The sequence below is a fragment of the Haemaphysalis longicornis genome, unplaced genomic scaffold, assembly GCF_048455015.1.
Source record: "Haemaphysalis longicornis isolate Haplotype H1 unplaced genomic scaffold, Haemaphysalis longicornis Haplotype H1 scaffold_10, whole genome shotgun sequence".
Taxonomy (NCBI): Eukaryota; Metazoa; Arthropoda; class Arachnida; order Ixodida; family Ixodidae; genus Haemaphysalis; species Haemaphysalis longicornis.
This window is the reverse complement of record NW_027526204.1, coordinates 134,962,095-134,985,378: the sequence shown is the minus strand read 5'-3', so window position 1 is coordinate 134,985,378 and position 23,284 is coordinate 134,962,095.

The window sequence follows — 23,284 nt, the reverse complement described above, 5'->3', positions numbered from 1 at the left end:
GGTGAGATTGCATGGCACTGCACTGCAGACCAGAGGGACGTTTTTACGGTTGTCCATGGAAACGGAAGAAAAACGGCGCTTTTATTTTTTCCCCGGTCGTGCGAGGTTTAAGCAAACGAATGCGTCATTGTTTTCCAGCGTGTTCTAACGAAAGGTCAGATTAATTAAGATAAACAATGCAACCACAAATAAACATTCCAAAAATTCACACCTGTAGTTTGTATACGAAGGTACCGTATATCTAAGGGCAATACGCTGTAAGCATCACACGCTCATATATAAATTCGCAGTGTAAGGTGTAAGAGGAGACGGGGCCTTAAAAGAGGACATATATGTGTTACGGGAGCCTTGGAACACAGGGCCCTGAAAGCAATTAAGAGCCCACGGAACTTGACAACTTGACACGGGCATCTTGCTAGGAAAATGGGGTTGGGGAAAATGCGCCCCAATTCGTTTTACCGCACCCCATTTCGGGGCGGTAAATATCTTTGATTCCAATGTTATAATCGGGGCAGGTACGAGTTAAATGCTTCGTTTCCTCAAAAGTGGGCAAAACTTGCAGGAAATTTCTGTTGTTTTTATTGGTTCAATTTCTGAAGATCAATTCTATTTCTCATCCATGCCTGGGAAGTGGGAACAACATGTAGGGTCGTCCCCCCCCTATTGGGAAATTGCTGCGAACATCTATGCGTTCTGGGAAGCTAAACATGATAAAGCCACACCTCAAAAGCCACACAAGCGATCGCAGCAATGTCAGCAGTTCAGGTGGCCTTATCGCTGCTGCACGTCGACTTAATCTGACACGACTTAAACAGTTCCATTGACAGTTAAAGTTCGGACAGCAGGGGATTTTACATGGGCTTTTCACAATTACACCGTATCATAATGTCCACTTGAACTCTGTTCAAGTGCACATTATGATCTTGTGAACTCTGTTTCGGACTGAATCCCATGTCTTTCAAATTAGTTGTGGTACATGTTAACTACGTCCTGACTGCATTCACCCTGGAGTACTTTTATCTCGGAATAAATAAAGCAGGTGGTCGAAGGTCCATAAAAGTAGTTTCGTCAAACGAATACAGATGGCGCCCCACTCGCTGACGGCTGCCGCGAGCAGACGACACGGGTACAAGCGCCGAGACGCCGAACGCCTGCCGACCGCGATCACGCGCGCCGTCGGAGGGGCGACATGTTTCACAACAAAGAGTGTCTCTCCGGCCGCTGCTCGAATCCAAACCTGTCTGACGTCCCCGACCGAAGAGAAGAAGCGTCACCCCCCTAGCAATAGGGAAGACGTCGCCGCTTTCACGATCACGAACCGACGCTACAGCGTCGCGCACCGAGGACCAAAGGTTGGCGAGGGGAAGTGATTGGCTGCGCAAGCGTCGATCCTCGCCACTTGGTCTTCCTAGTAAACCTGCGCCAGAAGGTAATAAGAAAAAGCGGGATGCTGCCGCCGCTGCCGATCGCTCTCAAAAACGGGTTTTGCTCTCGGCCGAGAACAGTGACCCGAGCGCGGCGGCCGGACTTCGGCGAACGACAAAACAACCAGCTGCCGTAGCACGCACGGAGCAGACGACGCGCAGCCGTAGCAGACGACGCCGAGCCAGCAGCAGACGACTGAGCTCTCGTCTGCCGACGCCGCGTCGCCCGGTGCCGTTGATTCCGCACTTTCTGGGCAATGATTGCCCAATCACACCGCTACTTCCCGCTGCTAGCGCACGTGAGTTTAGCAGGAAAGAACCCTCCCCTCCCCTTTTTTCGGGGTCCTGCCCGGGGCGATGTCTGGCGGCTCCCACGCCACAACAATCGGCGCTCATTCTTGGCAGTCACGCGGCTGACTGGTCCTGTGAAGCGTCGTTTTGGCAACGCACCCGACTCGGTTCCTCTAATTCGTGGCTTTCCCTTCCGAATGGCTCGCGTTGTTTGCTACTGTTTCCGTATGCCGGAACGGGGCCTCCGGGAGAAGAAAGTGCATCGCACGGAGCATGACCCGAACACTGTCCTCGCTCCCCGCGAACCCTCTCGCCCCGTGACGATTCCGCTCGTTGTCGCTGTCAATTCCGATTACGCCTCGGCCACCTCGCTACGCCCGCGATAAACAGAACCTTCGCAACATGGGGCTAATGCACTCGCGCCTCGTTTTGCGAAGCCGCGTGGCGGGGTTTTAGAGGGAAAACAATGGGCTGCGAACAAATACGACTTGTTAGTCGAACACATTCGCGCGTGGAGCGCACATTATTTGAAGGGCCGTCTACACGCTTCAATGGTTCCTGCTTGGGTTCCACGAACCTTTCAAGGGCGCTCGTCAGCTTTAAAGCGTGACATTCATACCGCACGAGAGTTAGGAGTCTAGACTAGTCCGGACGGCTTTATTGTGACTTCAAAGGCGGCTGACCACTAAATGCTCTAGATAGAATGACCGTGTTTGTTGAGGAGGGAGCTATTAGGCTGAACGTCTGTAGTGCCTTTGGGGAGGCAAATGGCCCATGAAGACATTGTACGCTGAAAGCACACACAGAAAAATAAATCTCAGTTTTCGCTTGAGTTAACGAGCTTTCGCTTTCATAGGGGCATATATTCAACGCACGAAGGGTCCACCAAAACGCTCGTTGTCATTCTCTGCGAGGGTACTGCGTTAATTTCTTTCGGCCTGCTATCGGGCTTGGCTTGGCACGATGCGCAAGTTTGAGTTTTCCGTGCATAACAAGAATCGTTTGGCAGGGAATGCCGTTCGCTTGCTTTCTTCAAGTAAACGAGCCCGCGATGTTTTGCATTGTCGAACACAGTAAGAATAACCTTAATGGCACCGAATCAATCAGCCATATACAGTCAACCAGTTTGTTGAATACATAGCCGACATTATGGAGTTCGCAGAAAGGTAGCGGTATTTTATATGAATACGACTCTGATTCGTTTTTCGCGAATGCATATCTGCGCTCAACTCTAAGGGTTATAAGAATTCTGCTTTAATTAATCATTCTTATCGATCCACTGCCGGCTCAGGCTGCCTGCTATTCGGTAGCTTGAGACGTATCATTCCGTCTTGTAGCCGTATATTCTTACATCCACATTTCGCGTTGAATTCTGCGGTCGCCACTCATTTCAGCATAAAGTGCAAACACTCTGTAGTCTCGACGACATCGCATGCGCGGATCCAGTATAACCGAAGCATAAATAAAGGCAAACGACCGTTAGATGAGCTTTGAGTCGTACGGGGCTTCGCAACACGGAGCATGCGCCGAAAGCTGTGACTGAGAAAGCAGGCAGAGATAAAAGAGAGTGGGAGACACTTGAAGTCCTTGCGGGCCCTTAAACGCACCTCCCGCCGAACTGAGCTCGCTTGTAGCGTCTGCTTCGTCTATAGAAATCGTATACGAAAAACACGTTCGCAGGCGAGGCTTTTATCGCGATCAACGGACCTCTTCTCGCTTCGAAAAGAGGCCGGGAGGTTTCTGAGCGTGTGGGAAAGCCCAACTCGTCTTTTCTACTAGATCGTTGCCCCCGCTGGTGTCGAACTTTTGCCGATGACCTCGCGCCGCACTCAACGCCTACTTCATTTGGCAAGCTTTTAAAGTGAGTCATAAAAGAACCCCAAGAGGTCTCTGATCTGGCCTCCGGACGGCGTTCGTATAGTGTGTCGCCCATCTCCGTATACATATGTTACGATCAGTCGTCATAAAAGAATATAAATATAAAAAAAAAACACTTCTTGCTCTCTATCACAGCCCGAGGGGCTAATTACAGGCACCCTAACTTGGGAGGGGTTAGGTGGTAGGAAAGACTCTAAACTTAAAGATATATAGTTAATGCAAGACATACCGTCTGAATCGCAATGTTGACAATAATTGTTATTCGAAGAGACACCTCTGTAGAATGATTATTTCAACGCGGTTCTGCGGCATTTTCGTTCGAGTGTTGAAAAGCAAACGCGATGGCCTCAGTGCTGTACGAGGCAGAGCGTAACGCAACAAAACATAGTCACTAGTCTCTCTCTCTCTCTCTCTCTCTCTCTCTCTCTCTCTCTCTCTCTCTCTCTCTCTCTCTCTCTCTCTCTCTCTCTCTCTCTCTCTCTCTCTCTCTCTCTCTCTCTCTCTCTCTCTCTCCACACACACACACACACACACAATATGCGCGCCACCTATGTTTATTTTCCATATAGCCTGCGGGCTGCACCGCTCTCTGTGGAGCGTTAACGACAAAGGGGCGTTCCCGACGTAACGCATACACGCCTCTACAGCTTATTACGAACACTTCATAAAACACGGCGATACCAGCCATCGCACCTGGTCGTATCTTCGTTGCGTTTTACGATCGTGTGTTCAGCAACGGCATATACGTCTCAAAGTGAAGCTGAACGTATACACCGGCCGACACCTCCTCTCACCTGACCCAAAAGCACGAGCCTCGCGCCATAAATCCCCGAGAGTCCCACTGAGTATACACAATCGGCGAACGTGCGCCGCGCACAGCACGCGCTAAGCCAACTAGCGTAATCTGGACCGTCCATTGTGAAACGTCGTTAGCGATCGCTTCTTATTCGCCCCTCAGAAGCGCCTTGGCACACAGCAAGGCGGCACAATTAGACGGTCGCGTAATTCAAAGGGACAAACAGCGGCCGGTGCTATCAGCCTCTTCCCACCCCCGTCTCTTACCCCGTCTCTCTTGAACGCACGCTTTGCGACACCGGTGTTGGCGTCGCCGGCGACGCGGCGCTCAGACCGTTGCGTCACGGCGACACCACCGACGTGACGAGAAGGACCTGCAGTACTGAATCACATCCTAATGAAAACTGTGCTGACAGGAGGTGCCCATATTTATTGGAGGCACACGTGGTTTCACATAACGCTTTACCCAATCGCTCGAAGGTGACAAGATAGCCAGTGTGTCAGTTAAACGGCTTTCCCACCTGACAGGTGTCGTTGGTCAGGGGTGCACGCTAACCAGCGGCCCTTGACGGCTTGGGGCCGTTGTGAAACGGAAGAGACATGCCTCGGGGACGGGACTACACCACGCATTGCACTGATGTGCAGCGTTCCTCGGTTCGCGAGGGCACCGACCGTAAATATATATGCGCCCCGTGTTCGGAACCCCATACAGCCGGCGAACCTTTTTTTGAGAGGTTTCTTTCGTCTTGCCAGCTGTTACACACCAGGCCGGCGCACCGGCGCGTGTAGTTGAAGTGAGGATTACGCAAAGTGCGATAAAGGCAGAGTCAGCTCATCTGGTTCACATTCCACGGAACGAGAACAGCGTACGGGTACGAACATCAACGCTAGTGTGTCTGCAGCAAAGCCTTTGTTAGGGGAAGACAGGGTGTAAGAATTGGGATCGAAGGGAAAGGATGGAATTCCTGCGTTCTGGGCAGTGTAGTCCTACTTTCTCCCAAGCTGTTCGGGGGTAATTTTCTTTCAGTGTCTTCTTTTTGGGGTGCAGATATTTTCCATTTATCTCGTCGCGGCTTCGCCAAGCGCTTTCAAAACCGAGACCGTCTGGAGAAAGTGAACAGGGCAGCGAAGAAGTAATGGAATGTGAGCGCAACAATGTAGCGTCTCGCGAATGCCGCACGAATGCTCCAGATGGCCGGCGCAATTGCGGAGTTTCGTGTATTGCGGGGATTACGAATGAGCGATTGCTCCGCCCTGTCCTCGTTTTGCTGCTAATCGCGACGTCGTGGGCTTGATCCCAGGGGACCGCGACTCTTCCTTGTAGTTGTGTGCGCGTCGTGTGCATGTGTACAGTGTTTGTGTGTTTTTTATGTGTGTGTTGTGTCCAGTGCAGTGTGTCCAACGTGGGTGCGCGTGTGTGTCCAGTGTGTTTGCTTGTCCAGTGTGTGTCCATTAAGTGAGTCTGTGTCGACTGTGGGTCCACTAAGTGTGGGTGTCTCCAGCGTGTACGTGTGATCAGTGTGTACTTGTGTGTGTGTGTGGGGGGGGGGGTGTAAATGTATGTGCGTGTGTGTGTCCAGTAAGTGTGTGATGTTTGTCTGGTATGTTCATTAAATGTGTGTCCGATGAGCGTGTGCGTGTCCAGTGCGTGTGCGTCCAATGAGCGTGTGCATGTCCGGTGTGTGTGTGTGTGTGTGTGTGTGTGTCCAGTTTGTGCTTTTCGACAGAGTGTATAGTTGTCCAGTGTATGTGCCCAGTGCGTGTCCACTAACTGCGTGTGTCCAATCTGTGTGTACAGAGTGCATGTCTGTGTGTGTACCGGCTAAGTGTGTGCGTCAATTGTGTGCGTGTGCGTTTGTCTCTCAACAGGCAAAACGATCATCCTGCAATTCTGATCTGAAGTTATTTTTACTGTGTGCTCCAGTCAAGCAGTAACGAGGTGGAGAGGAACTCATTGTTTAGGTTACGATTTTTTCGGGAAACGTTGTAGCATCTACTGTTTCCTTCATTTTAATAATACAATGCACCATCCCACTTCATAAACGCAGCATTGCATATAAAAAAAACACCAAAGACACCGCAAAAAACTGGTTTGTATAGATAGAATAACGCGCCAAGTTTAAAAACACACCCTATTTGGTTGCGACAGCTCGTAGCAAAGCAGAAATGGGCGAACACGCAAACACTCTCCTCGACAATTTCCTCGCTCTGTAACCTGTGACGTCGCGAATTTCGAAAGCATGGTGCGAGCAAGAATGTGCAGCTTTCGGAACGCAGCATGTACGATTTGTGTATAAAGAAAATTTAAAAAGACGTAAACTGAAAAGCGCCTTTCTCCACTGAACAAACTACAAAAGGTCCATCACTTGAGCTAAAATAAAAGCTCGGCGTCCGAAGCACGCGTTTATTGTACGCCATCCCGCTCGAACGACATCAATGCTGCCTTACAAAACAGTTCCTCGCGGGCCTCCTTTTATTCTTCCTCTTCTTTGCTACTTTTCAATTCTTCGGGCCTTAAATAACTAACATTACTTTTTTCCCTGTTTGTAACGTTTTAATGCATTATGCATCTCACTGCGGGTAATACCCTGATTGGTGCAACTTTTTTTTTTGTAGGGCTTGTTTCTGTTCTGTTGTTTGCAGTAGTTCATATGTATACTCTTTGGCAGTGCATCTTCGTAGACTGGCAGTATTTGTATTTTGTATGTTTCAATAGGTGCCTCGCCGTTTTTTTTTCTGTTTTTTTTTCGCAGCAAAAACATGTTTTTTCATGTCGCGTTCTGACATTTTTCGAATTCAATATCGTTTCATTGTTTATTTGTAAGCGTTCAGATATTTTTATTCCTTTGCATATTTTTCTTATCGCAATAGAATTGCGATACTTTGGTGATTGATTGATTGTGGGGTTTAACGCGCCGACGCAACGCAGGCGATGAGGCGCGCCGTAGTGGAGGGCTCCGGATTAATTTTGACCACCTGGGATCTTTATCGTGCGCCGAAATCTAGTACACACGGGCGTTTTTGCTTTTCGCCTCCATCAGAAAAGCGGCCGCCGCGGCCGGGAATCGAACCCGCGACCTCGTGCTCAGCAGCACAACGCCTTAGCCACTGAGGATACTTTGGTGTGTTTTGTGTTGATTGCTGTAGAAGCTGTACAGCATGCATATTGCCGTCTGCTGCTTGACGTTTGAATTGGGCTGACGGGCTTGTCAAGCTGCTTCTATGCAGCTTTTATCGTCGGCCATGCGATGTACTAACGACAAAATGAAATAAAAAGCTACCGCACCTAAAAAAAAAAGCGCCTCATCAACAAGGACCACTTGTGTATACGGCCTGAGTGCGAGAAGAGACCATGCTTATGCGTACGATGGCATTTGGGGGTTATTTCGTAACGCACTGCGCTGCCCATAAAAATGGCGACTGTTTTGTAAGCAGCCACTCAGCTCGCGCGCCCACTGCACGGGACTGCGTCGCGTGTGCGCCTGACAGCGGAGCGTCTCGGGGTTGCCGTCGGGGTCGTTGGGAAGCGTCGTAAGACTGCTCCCCGCTCTCTTTCTTCTTGATCTATACGAGGCGAAGAAAGACGACCGGCAGTCGCAGTTGTCGTAAATCAGGATTCCCCCCCCACCTCCCCAACTGTCGCGAGCCCGCCCCGTCCTATGCGACAGTTACGTCGCTGCGGTGTTGGCGAACGCTGCACCTCCGCTAGAGGGCCCACTCTGCCTCCCAAGCCGTTTCCCCTTCTGCGGCAGCTCACGTGTACGAGACGAGTGCGGTAATTTGGTGGGAATGGCGTCGGTAAAGGAGTTGGCGGGATGAGCGCTGCTGTCTTTTACCACTCTCAAGTGCACGCCACTTCAACCCGTCACCCGCCTTCCCATCATAAATGATGTCCACCTTCGCTGGACCGTCGTATGATCAGATATACAGTAAACTCCGGTCATAACGAAATCGCGCTGTAAAACAAGTCTCGCTTTATGCGAATTTCTTTGCGGTGCATACTGCAGTGCAAGACGAGCGAATCATATTAACAGGGTTACTAGCGCGCGCAGACGGGGACACAGAAGGAAGGACCGACAGGACAAGGCTTGTCCTGTCAATTGTCCTGTTGTTTCTCAGTCTTGTCCTGTCGTTTTTTTTCTTCTGTGTCCCCGTCTGCGCGCGCTAGTAACCCTGTTAATATGCATCACCAGCTAGCCCACCAAGCCATCCTCGTGAGCGAATCATCCTCGCTTTTAACGAAGCACCGCTCATAACGAAGTCAGTTTCCATTTCCGACGACTTCGTATTAGAAGTGTCTACTACTGTACAGCATTCAGCTCTTGGGACACAACTTTTACGACTTCTTTTTTTTTTAATTTTTACGATTTCGCTGTTCAGTAAAATGCGCCACACTTCACAGCTGGGACGATCAGCTGCGATCGTACAGAACATATATATTTGACAAACGCCTACAGCTCCGCCGGTCGGTCATTCACCTTCGCAGAGTGGAACAGTACAGATTTTTTAAGACATCGTGTTTACTAAAATTGCGCCTCTTCTGTCGATCAACCTGGCCTGAACGGCGAGATCCCGCTTTTCGCCGAACGCAACTGTTTGCTGGCGCGACCGGGTCGATAGCGGGGCACAGAGCAGCAGGATCCCCACGCATGGCGGACGATGCGTGAAGGCATCGTTTGCTGGCTTATCTGTCACGCTTCGTTCGCCGTTGTAGCTCAGCCTCGCAGCGTGTGCGTTTAAACTCAGCTTCGTATATTCCATGTGCTGACACGCTCCACTAGATCCATTTCGCGCACCTGTTTCTTTCTGGCGCCTGCATCCCGCGCCAAAAACATTTCGCACTCTTCGCTCTTACCTCTTCGCAACAGCGCCTGTCCTGCGCTCAGGTTCTGTTTCGTGCCACGGACAACGCCACGACCGTTCACCACAAAGTCCGGATAACTCGCCATCGCCAATTAAAAGGAAGTTGATTGATTGATTGTTGGGTTTAACGTGCCGACGCGTTACAAGCGATGAGGCTGGCCGTAGTGGAGGACTCCGGATTAATTTTGACCACCTGGGGATCTTTAACGTGCGCCGAATTATCAAACACGCAGGCGTTTTCGCTTTTCGCCTCCATCAGAAAAGCGGCCGCCGCGGCCGGGAAGCGTGTTTCCAAACACTTCGCTGCACAGAGCACCCACGTGACTTGTGTTATGTCGCTGCGTGCGCTATTCTTTTGAGCGCCTCCTAAAACGTGCCCACCGTTCTGGCTCTGTAGTCTCGACGTAGAGCACTGAGTACTGGCGCTGCCGGCTTTGGTTCGAGCCCCCGCAGGTCTATCTCTTAGCTTTTTTTCATTGCCTATTTTTTTTCTAAGTTTAATTTTTTTCTAAACTCAAATCTACGCGTCCTTTTTGTTAATAATGGTTACATGGTGTGTTTTAGGTCACTCTAGGTTTGGGGCGCAGCCAATGACCACGTCGAATTACCGTTCTCCGTCGCGCGAACAGACATGTCACGTGGGTGCTCTGTGCAGCGAAGCGTTTGGAAATACGCGCCCCGTTCGAGCACTGCCACTCATATTCCCCTTAGTGAAACGGCTTTCAACTTTGCCCCTGAGTGTATAGAGAGAAAGAAAGAAAACCTCAACAGGATCTGAAACGAGCCCGTTCGTGGTCGGGGTCTTCAGACTAAGACTCCGCTGTATGGTGCGACCGGCCGTCCCCACCTTTTCCGTGTGAGCGTACTGCCTTGAAGAAGCACTTCGCGGGTGTCTGAAGCTCGGCGATACAGTTAAGTCGGCGCCGCGTCAAGAATGAGGTCAGTGGCGCAGCTTAATTCCTGGGTGAAATAATGTACCTAGTTGTGCTGACCTGAAGTAGGATGAAACAACGGAGATGAAACGATTGGGGCGTGGAGGTATAGTTTTTCTGTAAAAGCCTCGTGTCTTTGGACGTTCTTAGCGCGAGGCGTAAACGAGTGTTCCGGTGTTTTTTTTTTTTTTTTTTTTTTTTTTTTTCTAGTACGCGTTACGAAGCGTTCCAGCGCGAGGCATAAACGAGTGTCCCTGTGTTTTAGAACCGTGACTACTTAAGACGACGATTACGGCGACGACGACAGGAGACGCCAACAGCCCCATCCCATAAGCGGTTTCGCGCCTGAAACTAGGCAATAATGAGACAAGTATAAGAGAATATTTATATACACAATGGCTGCAATAACAAGAGAAAATATGGCCATGGGAAATAGATCTTCACTTCGTGAAACGAGGCTCAATTCTGAAAATTTTTTTTCGACATGATCTCGGCATTCCAGTGCAGCTACATCCCCTTTTCTCCGCCTTCGTCTACACCTTCATTTGTCCTGTATGGGTCCTTGATGCCCTACAGGTTGGCCCACAGGTCGTATCAGTGAACTCTTCTCTTCAAGCTCTATCCAAGCAACACACGATAATGGCATGGCCAGCTCTGCTCTCTTCCCACGGCGTACGAATGCTTTGGTTTAGAGGGCCAAATTTCCTTCAGATCTGTGCGGCATGCCGCGCGCCGCGGCTTCCACTGCGCATGCGCTGATCTGCGTCAGAATGCGTTCAATACAGCGCTTTCCATCTGCCTGCCTGCGAAGAGATGCCGACGGACTGCACTTGGAGGAGAAGCACAGACTTCCTAAACTCTATCGTTTTACCTCTACGGGGAACAAAATCGGGCCCTAACGGAAGCCGTTCCGTAAAAAGTTTCTCGCCGGCCGAATTCGTCCTCTTTACGGAAACCAGTCCGATGGGGTCCACTTTTGAAGCCTAAAGAGAGCAGAAACGCATCGTTTCTTCGATAACGACGTATACGGGTCTTGGGATGCGGAGAGTTTCAGCGTTCAGTAGCAGACGATCGGCCCGAACGCATTAACCTGGGAAAAAGGCCCGGTCGATCGCAGTGTCCTCGAAGACGTCGCTAATGTGTTGTGAGCGTAAAGGCCATTCAGTGTTCGGCAGTACACGAAATTATCCGTCGGCGCTCCATTACTGAAAGAACCACTGCGCCATTTACCACCACACGTCCGGAGGGCGTTGATGGAGATTGCGTCCCGGCGGAAACGAACCCGCACATTTCAGCAGTTTCAACGACGGGGCAGATACTGTGACTGCCCTAATTTGCCTGTAAATGAGCTCGTTTTTCTGCGTAGAGTTGTGTTAATTCGGGCAGTCAGTAAATAGGTCAGTCGGTAAACACCACCCCAATATTCGTTTACTCGAAGGCTGCCGTACTTCCCGGTACCTTACACATGACTCACCTGAACGGGAAACCTATTGGTTCACTCAATAACCCTTTCTTTTTGAAACATAACGGTCTCGGTTAACATGTGCAAATACATACATACATACATACATACATACATACATACATACATACATACATACATACATACATACATACATAAATACATAAATACATACATGCATACATACATACATACATACATACATACATACATACATACATACATACATACATACATACATACATACATACATACATACATACATAATCGCCATTTCGGAATCTAACCTGCGCTCCAAGGTTAGAATTTCTGGCTATTCGCTCTTGGAGTCCACAATCGACATGAACCGAAGCAGGGTCCTACTAGCAATTCGCAATGACCTCTCATTTGTTGTCCACAGTGTACCCCAAGACTCCTCTAATGAGTACGTCGCGGCTACGGTGCAACACAAGGCCGTAAAATTCACCGTCATCAACGGCTACATACCTCCTCGAGCGCGATTCGACACCAAGCGTATGCATTCAATTCTTGCCAACACGCCATCACCTCATGTGCTGACGGGTGACTTCAATGCGCATCACCCGGCTTGGGGCAGCCGAAGCACATCATCTCGAGGAAACCGCCTTCTAAACGTCGCTGCCAACGCTGGATTGCACGTCATAAATACGGGTAGCGCCACATTTGTTCGTGGAAAAACATCGAGTGTCTTGGATGTGACGCTGCTATCTACATCCTTGCTGTTATCTGCGTCGTGGTTTGCTGACGTAGAAAGCTTTGGAAGTGACCATTTGCCCACATATACAATCATCAAGGGAATCTGTGGAGGTCCACAAAAACTCGTGGTGCAGTGCACAAATTGGCAGAAGTTCAGAGATTTTTTGGAGGACAGCAGTGCCACTCTTAACACGCACGAGAAGTTTGCTGACGCTGTTTCGAGCGCGAGAGCTGCATCTGAAAGACACTGTTTGCTCCCCCAGGAGGCATCAGCAGTAGACATAGAGTACGAGCGACTTCGTGCAATTCGCAGGGGAGCAGAGCGGCGAGCACGAAAAACGGCGTCTACGGATGATATTCGAGACGCTAGACGGGCGCAGAAACACGTCCAAAAACACATTCGCAAGCTCGCTAAACAGCGCTGGAGTCAGTTCTGCTCTCGACTGGATCCACGCAAACCACTCACGCGTATCTGGCAAACGTTTCGCACTTTGAGAACTCCACCAAGCCCACTTCACCCGTTCTCAGCCGTGGCTCTCCAGAAGGGCGTCAGTGAAGTGAACGTTGCCGAGAAATTCTGCACTAAAATCACCACTCCGGCCAGCAACGTGGTAATTTCGGTGGTGTCCCCGTTCTGCTATTCTACCGTGAACGCAACGCTGATGGATGAACCCTTCACCATTGAAGAGCTTACCCCGCGGCGTTGGGAAATCTCAACTTGTCTTCCTCTTCTGGCGCTGATGGAATCACGTATTTAGCTTTACGCCACTTGGGTCCCAAGGCTCTCCAGCAGTTGCTGTCCCTCTACAACCAGTCCCGGCAGACCCGGCGTCTTGAGGCCTCCTGGAAGATTGCCCGGATCGTGGCGATTAGGCAAACCGGCAACAGATATAGACTCTTATCGGCCAATTGCACTACTAAGTTGTATTGGCAAGGTAATGGAGAAGATGGTGCTGGAACGGCTTGTTTGGGACCTGGAGAATCGAGACATCTATCCATTGCAAATGTCTGGGTTCAGGAGAGGACGTAGCAGCGTAGACAACATCCTCTCCTTGGTGTCAGATATTACCCGGCAGAAATCAGCCGGAAACATCACTATTACTGTCTTCTTTGACATCAAAGCGGCATTCGACAGCGTCGCGCACGAAGCCACCCGAAGAGAGATGACATGCATAGGGCTTCGAGGACGCATGTTCCATTGGCTATGTGACTACTTGCAAGACCAGTACGTCTACATGGCCACCAGTGATGGCGAAACGGCCAAACATCCCGTCACGCAAGGAGTTCCTCAAGGCGGCGTCTTGAGCCCGACGCTTTTTAGCATGTGTCTCATACGCCTCCCAACAGTCCTGCCCAAAGGTGTCAACATTTCACTTTACGCAGACGACATCTGTATCTGGGCTTCAGGCAGGAACCGTCGAAGCATTCGCATCACACTCCAGAAGGCAATTATGAAGATGAGAAAATATCTCAGATGCTGTGGACTCATATTTTCCCCTGAGAAGTGTGCTGCGATAGCATTCACGCGGCGCGATGTTTCACGTTGTACGCTCACCGTAGAGGGTACTCCAATACCCTATGTCAAGTCCTACAAGTTTCTCGGTGTCACGTTTGACCGCTCAATGTCATGGGCCCCACATATACGGCGACTGAAGGAGCGGCTTCTGTGCTTTGTGCGCATTCTGCGTATGCTCGGTGGGAGTTCGTGGGGCTGTCCTGTATCCTCACTCTTTTGCCTATATAAAGCCCTTTTTGTCGGCCTCTTGCGTTACAGCCTGCCGGCCCTACATCAGCTATCGCCTACAAGCCTGAAGGTAATAGACTCAGTGCTGGCAAAAGCTATGCGCACCTGCCTGGGTCTACCTACATGCACATCGACGGTTGGAACTCTTTGCGAAGCTCGGTGCTTTTCCGCCACAGTGCTACAACGCCAAGAGGTGCTTCGAACGTCTTTGCGCCATTTGACTCGGTGTCATACGCATCATTTGGCAGACCTCTCCACACAGTCTGCAAGACACTTGCTTCCGGCGAATTTTCAACAGCCTCACAAGTCGATAGTAGCCCCGTGGGTACTGGCGCCATGGAAAATTTGCCCGACGATACCCGGAATTAGCAAAAAGTCTGCCATGCCTGCGGCCGCGCTCAAGTTCTTCACACTCGAGTATATTTCCAGCACTTACAAAGGCTACACACATGTTTATGTGGATGGCTCGGTTCGCCCGGGCTCATCCGCCATCGGCGTGTGGATCCCATCAGCCCGGTGCACTATCGAAAGAAAACTTAGCCATGAAACATCCTCGACTGCTACCGAGCTAGCAGCTGTGAGGGCTGCACTTCATTTCATCAGCGGACATCATGCCCAGCAATGGGTAATATTCCTCGACTCGCGCAGTGCCTTACAAGCGCTCCGAAAACTTCACAACAACCGCAGTCAGCTTGTATGTGAAATTGCCGAAATTCACATAATGGCAGTGCGCGAAGGCCATGAAATCATTCTTCAGTGAGTACCATGGTCACTCGGACATACAAGGCAATATTAGATCCGACGCAGCCACCAGCGCAGGCCACTTGCTGAGCAACACGACCCAGCTTCCTTTCTCCCGAGAGGACAGCAAGGACCCTTATCCTCGCAAGTGGATGGGCTGCACAAAGGTCGGAGTGGCGGGACCCTCACCGCAGGTATCTACCACTGCACGCTATTGACCCGCACTGTGACTTCCGTTTTCCACGCGGCCTCATCAAGCGGTGTGAAGGAGTTCTGCACCGACTGCGCCTAAATGTGGCGTTTCTCGGAGTTTTAAGTTTAAGATTGGTTGGGAAGATTCCCCCCTGTGCCGGACTTGCGGTGTGCGCGAGACTGTAAATCACTTGCTGTGCGTCTGCTCTCGATACGCTGCTGCGCGAAAAACAGCAGCGAGCTCCCTCTCTCGAATACGTCATGGAGGCAGTCTCGAACTTTTTCATTTTCTTGGGCCCTGGGCCAATAGTGCTGACAGTACCTTAGGTACAAAAGTTCTGCTCCAGTTCCTACGAGAGACTGAACTGGACAAATCTCTCTAGATCAGAGACAGAGAAAGTGTGTCACGATATCCTCTGTTTCGCACTGTGGCGTTCATCTATTTATTTTTCTTGGCTTGGTGTTGTTACTTTTTTTCCAGCTCGTTTACTTTTCATTTTGTTTGAGCGTTTCCATTAACGATTTTCTTTTCAATTGTATTTTTATGTTCCGACTCTGTTGGCAGCATTATCTTGTTTTTCTTGTCCTTCTTCTTTTTTTTAACGCTTCATGTTTTTCTTCTTCCTGCTGTAACCCTGATGTCTGATATGCACCACTCATCAACGTAGTCACCCCCCATCTGGTGTAGCAAGCCTTGTACCTAGCAGGGCTGATCTCACCAGTTCACATGAGAGAGAGAGAGAGAGAGAGAGAGAGAGAGAGAGAGAGAGAGAGAGAGAGAGAGAGAGAGAGAGAGAGAGAGAGAGAGAGAGAGAGAGAGAGAGAGAGAGAGAGAGAGAGAGAGAGAGAGAGAGAGACCTCTCCAGCCCACTCTTTAATGTGGGCTGGAGAGGTCAGCTCTGCTAGCGGCAGTGCTTGCTACGCCAGATGGGGATGATTACAATGCAGTGAAGTGAATGTGAGAGATCGGGAAAGCAGCAATAGAGAGAAAAAAAAGTTAAATAAAAATGGCACGCAATGTAGTGCAATGAAAAAACTCGAAATAAAGTTAAGGAAAAGAAAAGAAAAATTGAGCGAATGGAGCCCAGGAAGCGCAGAGTGCCTAACAAGAAAAAGGAGTCAAAGCGTACACAACGACGCAAACGCGTACAGACGTAGCCATGCGCACAATGGAAGAATTACAAAGTTTTGTCTAGTCCTGAATCTCGCAAAAAACGCAGAAGAATTTTTGTCCCTAAATATGAGTCATTGTTCTTGTCCCAGGGTCCAAGAAAGTGACACAACTGAAGGCTTGCTCCGCGTCGAACACAAGACAGGCAGCTCGCCGCTGTAACTCGCGCAGAGGAAAATCGCGGGCATATATACAACAGGTGCTCGGTAGTCTCGCGCACAGCGCACGTGGGGCACAGTGGTGAATCCTCCCACCCTATTGTAACGGCAACTTTTGTCCAGCACCGCTACGGTTGAAGGATGAAGCACTCAGATGAAGGTTTCAGATGTTCAAATTTTAACTGATTTAATTTACGGGTAAACATTGGTGACATTTAGCACATACGAACTTGAAACAATTACACTTATTACATAGATGAAAAAGACAGTCAAAAGATTAAGGTATACTTAGCGGGACATAGCTGGCGGGCGAAGGGCTCCCGGCGGGAGGGCACGACGACGGGCGGCAGAGTTTCTGAAGTGAGCTGGTGCAGGCCGCCCTCTCGCCCTCAATAGCCAGAGGGGCCGCGTTATATTTGCTTCAAGCTGTCCGGTGGGGGACGTATTGGGGGAAAAAGCGCATCCTAGCGTGTGCGGACTGCGTGGAAAAAGGCTAAGGCACACCCGCAGCCAATCAGGAAGACGCTTCTTAGCTCCAATCAGACATGTCCCCGCCAAAGTGAAAAGGAAAAAATCACACACAGAAGACACAAGTTCAAACTCGAAGGCGCCCGTTTCTGGCGAAAGAATTACTGGTGAGAATAAAGTAAAGGTATACAAACTCGAAAAGGAGAAAAGACAGGCGGCCGTTTGAACGAGACCGAGGGTCGGAGAACATAGCGGCCCGCGTAGGCGCGCAACGAGGGGGTCGGAGACGCCAATGCGCGCGGTAACACAAGCCGAGACGACGGCTCGCCCCCTCAATGGCCGGCGTCTCCTGGTCGGCCGACGGGCAGACACACGCGCCGGAGCCGTTTCTCAGAAAAAAAGGGGGCCACGGCCCAGCCGCGTCCGAAGCGCTTTCACACACAACACTTTGGAGGAAGAGCCCTGGCTGCGGGCAGAGAACTCAAAACAACCAGAAAACATCAACAGATCTCCGCTTCGCGACACTATTTGAAGCTTCGAAACTTTGAAGCTTCGACACTATTTGACACTTTGAAACTTGAAGCTTCGGGTGTAAGCCACGTTGAGACGCAAACGATGCAGTACACCTTCAGACGCTTTGCTTAGGTCGGGTGGAACACGGAATTTACAGAAAGGGTCAATTCCATGTAGAGGTGGATATCCGCTGCGAGGGGCTCTCTCTCTCTCTCTACATACATACATACATACATACATACATACATACATACATACATACATACATACATACATACATACATACATACATACATACATACATACATACATACATACATACATACATACATACATACATACATACATACATGCGGACGTACGTACGTACATTAGATATCCCCAGTATAACGAAATCGGTTTATTCCAGGTATTTCATTAATGCAGACAGAGAAAACCATGCCTGCTTTCAACAAAGTGTCGCTTATAACGAATCCATTTTCCTTTTTAACTGCTTTTTTACCGAGAGTTTACCGTGTATGCATAGCTTTTATTTTCAGTTAGTAGTCACAGCTGTGACTTAACTACCAGCAACTGAACTGCGATCAGGTGCTGGCGCACAAAACCGAAGGGGGAGCGAGCGCCTTCACAACCAGACACAATAAGCGAGGTATCTAGTAAGCTATCGCCTTCCCGTTGGTGCTGACATGGCGTAGACGCCAAATAGGTGCTCCGGCGGGCGTCGAGAGGATTAATGGCATAGAGCAAAATCAACCGTACGCTCGCAGGACCCGGCGAGCGCGAGAGTATGATGGCCTCGGCAACACGGTGCAGCTGTTCTTTGCTCCGCGCATGCGAGTGCGCAATGTATACAAACACGCGTCGACACCTGCCAGACAAGAAGGCCTGCCAGCTGCGCTATAGCCTTTCTCTTCCAACACCGCCACACTGACCATACTCAACATTCTTGTTGGCGGCGGTTTTCGATGTTAGTCGGCGAGGAAGTGAGGACATGAGGATGTCGAAATCGGCACGCGGATCAAAGCGCACGCCTTTTGGTTCGGTGGTCTGTGTGCGTGCTGCGTATTCGGCGAGACGCAACGCTCCGTCAGCAAGCAGGCAAGCATGCTGTCTGGCGTGGCGGGTGCGCTATTCTGACGACAGCTGCGCGCTCGGGGCAGCGGTAAACAGGCGACGGCTGTTCGGTCGGTCGAGTGTGTGCCGCGGCCTGCGTCGCCCCGCCACCCACCGCCGAAGTTCTCTGGCGGCATGCATAATAACAGATGCGGGCCGCGTTGCTTTCCGCCAGACGACATCGCCCGGAAAGCCCAAGTTCCGCGAGGGTGTGGCGAGAATGCGTTAGAGAGAGGGGATGTGAGGGAGCCAACAGAAGAAAACGAAACAAAACAAAAGGACAGGGTGAGCATGAACGAAGTGAAACTTTTCTCCTAGACGATGAGAAGTCCAGTTAGGTCATAGAGTTCCGTCTCTCGGCATGCTCCGAGTGCAGTCCTCCACGCTCTCAGCATCGCGGTTTGTTATCTGAAAAAAAAAAAAATAAATAAATAATAATAATAAATAAAAGTGATTGTATCACATTGCTACTGGCGAGCTGATCAAGCAACAACAAAGACGTACAGGAACTGATCGCTGTCAATTTGCACCCACCGGGACAGCAAGATATATACGAAGTCTTGGCAAATATGATAAACGGCTTGTGGTGCTTCTTAAGGAATGGCAGTGCTCCTTAATGCTGCTCATTATGACGTCAGGGAGAAGTGGCATATGAAGTATGAAGCGGGACTATGTTTTGGCTCCATATGAGGACAAGGGAACGTTATTATAAGAGGGAGAAAGGGAGAGAGAGAGGGGGGGGGGGAGTTTATGACAATGAGTGCGGCATACAATCGAAGCATAGAATCGGATGAACGACCCCAGCGAGTGCCTGCGGGATAGCGCAAAACGTGGGCTGCAGGTGATGTCCTTTCCTCCAAATATCCAAATAACCAATACGTCGGCACAATGTGTGATGTGTCATTGTAAATACCGAAGAACTTGCGAGCTAATCTCTCTCTCTCTCTCTCTCTCTCTCTCTCTCTCTCTCTCTCTCTCTCTCTCTCTCTCTCTCTCTCTCTCTCTCTCTCTCTAAAAACAAAAACAGTGGTTTACTGACGTTTGGACTGGAGGACCAGTCTCCAGCTGAGTCTCTATCAGTCTTCATCACTGAGATGAAGGCTGGTCCTCCAGTCGAAACGTCAGTAAACCACTGGTTTTGTTTTTAATCGTGAGTCAACCGTTTTCGCTCTCACTTTCTCGATGACAAAGAGCTCAAGTCAAAGCCATACAACAAAAAATGAACCCCTTAAAAGCCACGTTATAACGAATGGAATTGCGGATGGGCCGACCGTGCCGAAAGCTGACGTCGCCTGCACAGTGAAATGCATTGATCGGGGCAGTAAAGGTCTTATATAACGTTGGATCTCGCGGTCGGCCAAAGCAAAAAAAAAAAAAAAAGCAGAGCGCATAGGGAAAAGCGTATAGGAGAGCAGAGGAGCGTACAAGAAGCAAAACTCCCACCTTCCCTCGCGGGAACCCCTGTGAAGATGCAACGCATAGGCGGAGCGGCAAAGGGGCCGCGTTTTATAGCGCGCAAAACGTTGAGGGGACTGCGTAAGCCGGTCCCAGTCGATGACGACGTTGGCGTACTTGTAAAGCGGTGTGGACTCTAGGTGTTTGAGCCAAGCGTGGATGTTGCTTCGCCGGAGACGAGAGAAAACCGCGGAAGAGAGAGTACTGCACATGCGCCGGCCCGAGCGCGTCGGCCGCGGCTATGACGCAACGTGCCGCAGCTATTACGCAACACAATCCAACACAATCCACTTTAATCCAATCCAAATCCAATCCAAGCCAAGCCAAGCCAATCCAATCGAATCCAATCCAACGCCCCTCGCGAGAGAGTGTTCGCTATCGGAGAGGAGAGGGGGTGAGCGGCGGAGAGCGCAGCTGGCGCGGCGAGGAGAATGGGGGAGGGGTGGACAACGCCGACGACGACGACGACGACGCCGGAGGGACAAGGCGAGTGAATCAGATGCTCTGCATCTAATATATGGTATACACGTCTTGCGCAAAGCGAGGAAAGCAACGAATTTCGCTTGCAAATGGAGGGACTCGAAACACACAGCGCGAGTTGGAATGTCACCCCCTTTGGGCCCCGAGCCGCGGCCGTGTTATGTAACAAACGGGACTGCAGCGTAATGCCCGCCGTGTTACGGTCACTGATTTATGTGATGGCTCACGCGGTTGGCGTAACTGGAACTTGATTTACGGGCGACACTAGCGGGAATTCAAGGCCGACCTCTTTCGAGAGGTTCCACTGCGGTTGCATAGGCTGTTTCACACAGCCTCCGCCTTCACGCCGCCTCCCGCCGTTTATTCTCTGTCTGTCTGTTCGGCCGCGTTTCTAAAAACGAACCGTCCAGTCGCTGTTCCATTCTCATCGGCACGCCGAGTGCCAAAGATGTTCGACTCTGTATATACAAGCTTGTCTGCTGCCGTGACTGCTCGCACGACCTCGGACAGCTTGTCGACAACGCCCATCAGATCGGAAACGTCTGTTAACAACTTCGTCAGGAACACCCATCGGGAGCGCCTACCAATAACATCTGTCCAGAAGGTGTATAGAAGAGAAGGAGGAGAAAGAGGAGGAGGAGGAGGAGAAGAGGTTGGAGGGGTGGCAGGGAGGTGCTGTGGTGACTTGAGACGAAGAGAGCTCGATATAGGTCCTCGAGGAGTGTCGGAACGCCTACATTTAAATAAACTGCTTCACACTTAAAGTGAGAGTGGCCGTGACACGTTTTCCACCTCTCCCTCCCCATCCGTTTTCACAATCATTGCAATCCGTTCGTATAAAAGGCAATGGCCTTGCAGTTCTGCTGTACTTGTTAGTCAACTAGGACCTGAAAATGCGCGGCGATGGACGCCCTATAATACTACGTGTAAATACACAAGATGCAAAAACAAAAACGCCGTGTATCTGCGTGCTTCACTGCAAATGTCGTAGAAAGAGCTGCGGCCTGCGCGCAGCCATATGTTGGACGATGTGACGTCACTCGGCATTGCTGGCCTTTTCGGACGAGTTTCTCGCCGTGGCCTTCAATGGGCCGGGGCGCATCGGCGAGCGCCGGAATGGCTCTATGGGCGAATTGTGCAATTATTTTGGAGTGTCGCTGTGAATGAGGACTTATCGGACGTTTAGATATTGTGCGCCAACCTTCAGAGACTACTTAGGGCCGAAAAATGGCCCATAAAGCTTCCTAAAGTGGTGTTGTGACTGGCGCCATTCCCCAAACTCCTGTCCACACGTTTCATAGCTGTTTGAGTTTTTTTCCACCTATTTCGACGTTGACAGCAACTATGTACATCAGGGGTAGCAACCTGCGGCCCGCGGGCCGCAGGTTGCGACTTCCAGCACGACATCATGTTATGGGACTTCCAGCACGACATCAAGGAAGTGTTATGCGACTTCCAGCACGACATCATAATCTGTCTCCCGTTGTCACTTCTGAAGGTTGACATGGCAATAGTAACCTCAAATGAGGTTAGGCAGGAACAAGTAAAGCAAGATCGCTTTCAGTTGGCATTGCTACCATCTTCACACTTAGCCAGATAACCTCTCCACTTCCTTTACACAGGTCCAATAACAGGCCCGCCTCCTCCGCCCCTATTCGCCGTCTGGCCCTTGGCAATGTCGGCTTAATGCAACTCGGCCCTCCACTTAAAAGGTTGGCGACTCCTGATATATCTGAAACGGTTTTGATCTGCTGGTTGCCACACTTTTATCTCATGAGCGTGTACGGATTCGTTCGCACACGGATTATTAACAGAATTGGAAATAACGTCGAAGCTGCGTGCAGCCTCTGGCGCAAGACAACTGCCGTTACGGCTTCTCTCTGGTTGCGCCAACGTGCATAATACAGGCCTGCAGTGCTACGAAACACATGCAATGTTTAGTAAAGCCAGGTTTCTGCACTCGTCACTAGTAGCAAGGGAGCGTTAGCGGCAGCGCCGAACGGCGGGGCACTGCAGGGACGCCGGCGGTGCGAGGAAAGGCGTTTGTTGCACGTAACGCGAGACCAGATATTCTACGCCGTAGCAAAGCGGATATGCGCTAGCGAAAACTAGAAAACGATCTGGAGTCACCGCTCCGATCGGCCAGCTTATAAACAGACAGGCCGTCTGGTTTCGTGCGACGACACGCGCGCAACGCACAAACACAACAGGAGGCTTGCTTTGGAACAAGCGTGGCGACGTGGACTACACTACGCTTGCCAGTAGCCCTTCGTTACAGTCTGAAAAAGTGACCCTTGACGATGTTCTTCGAACAAAATTCATCCGTTGGAGAATGGCGATCCAGCGCAGCCCATGGTCTCCGTGTCGCGCTTACTCTGAGGAAAGAGGTACACTGCGAAAGGGCCCACACTCGGAAGGTCCGTGATGTTGCCGCCGGTGAGACTGGCATGGCGATTCGTCCCACACCTTGAGCTGGTACCTCCGAATACGGCGCAAGTTTTTCCCCGTGACTTGCACATTTTCCGACTGCGTACTTCGCTGGGCACCAAGGCAGCCTACGGCGGAAACCGAAACCACCCCGCGCTGAATGCCAGTCATGGCGAGCGCGGCGCTAGCGTCATCGGTTGAAGGTCAGCCCAACTGCTCGCTGTAAACGGTCACGTTAAATAGTGTGCACTTGTGTGACCCATGGGAGCAGTTTTTAGTAGCTTGGGACTGTCCTGATACTTCGTGTTCAATTATTATTTCACTTTGGCCGGGCGCCACAATCGGGTGACGGAAGGGCGTAAGAACAGACACGCAGGCCAAAATTTTTACGTTTAGGTAGCCTTCAGAACAGGCTGACTGCCTTGCACGTACGATGCAGATGTAACCTAACGCGCCTCCACAC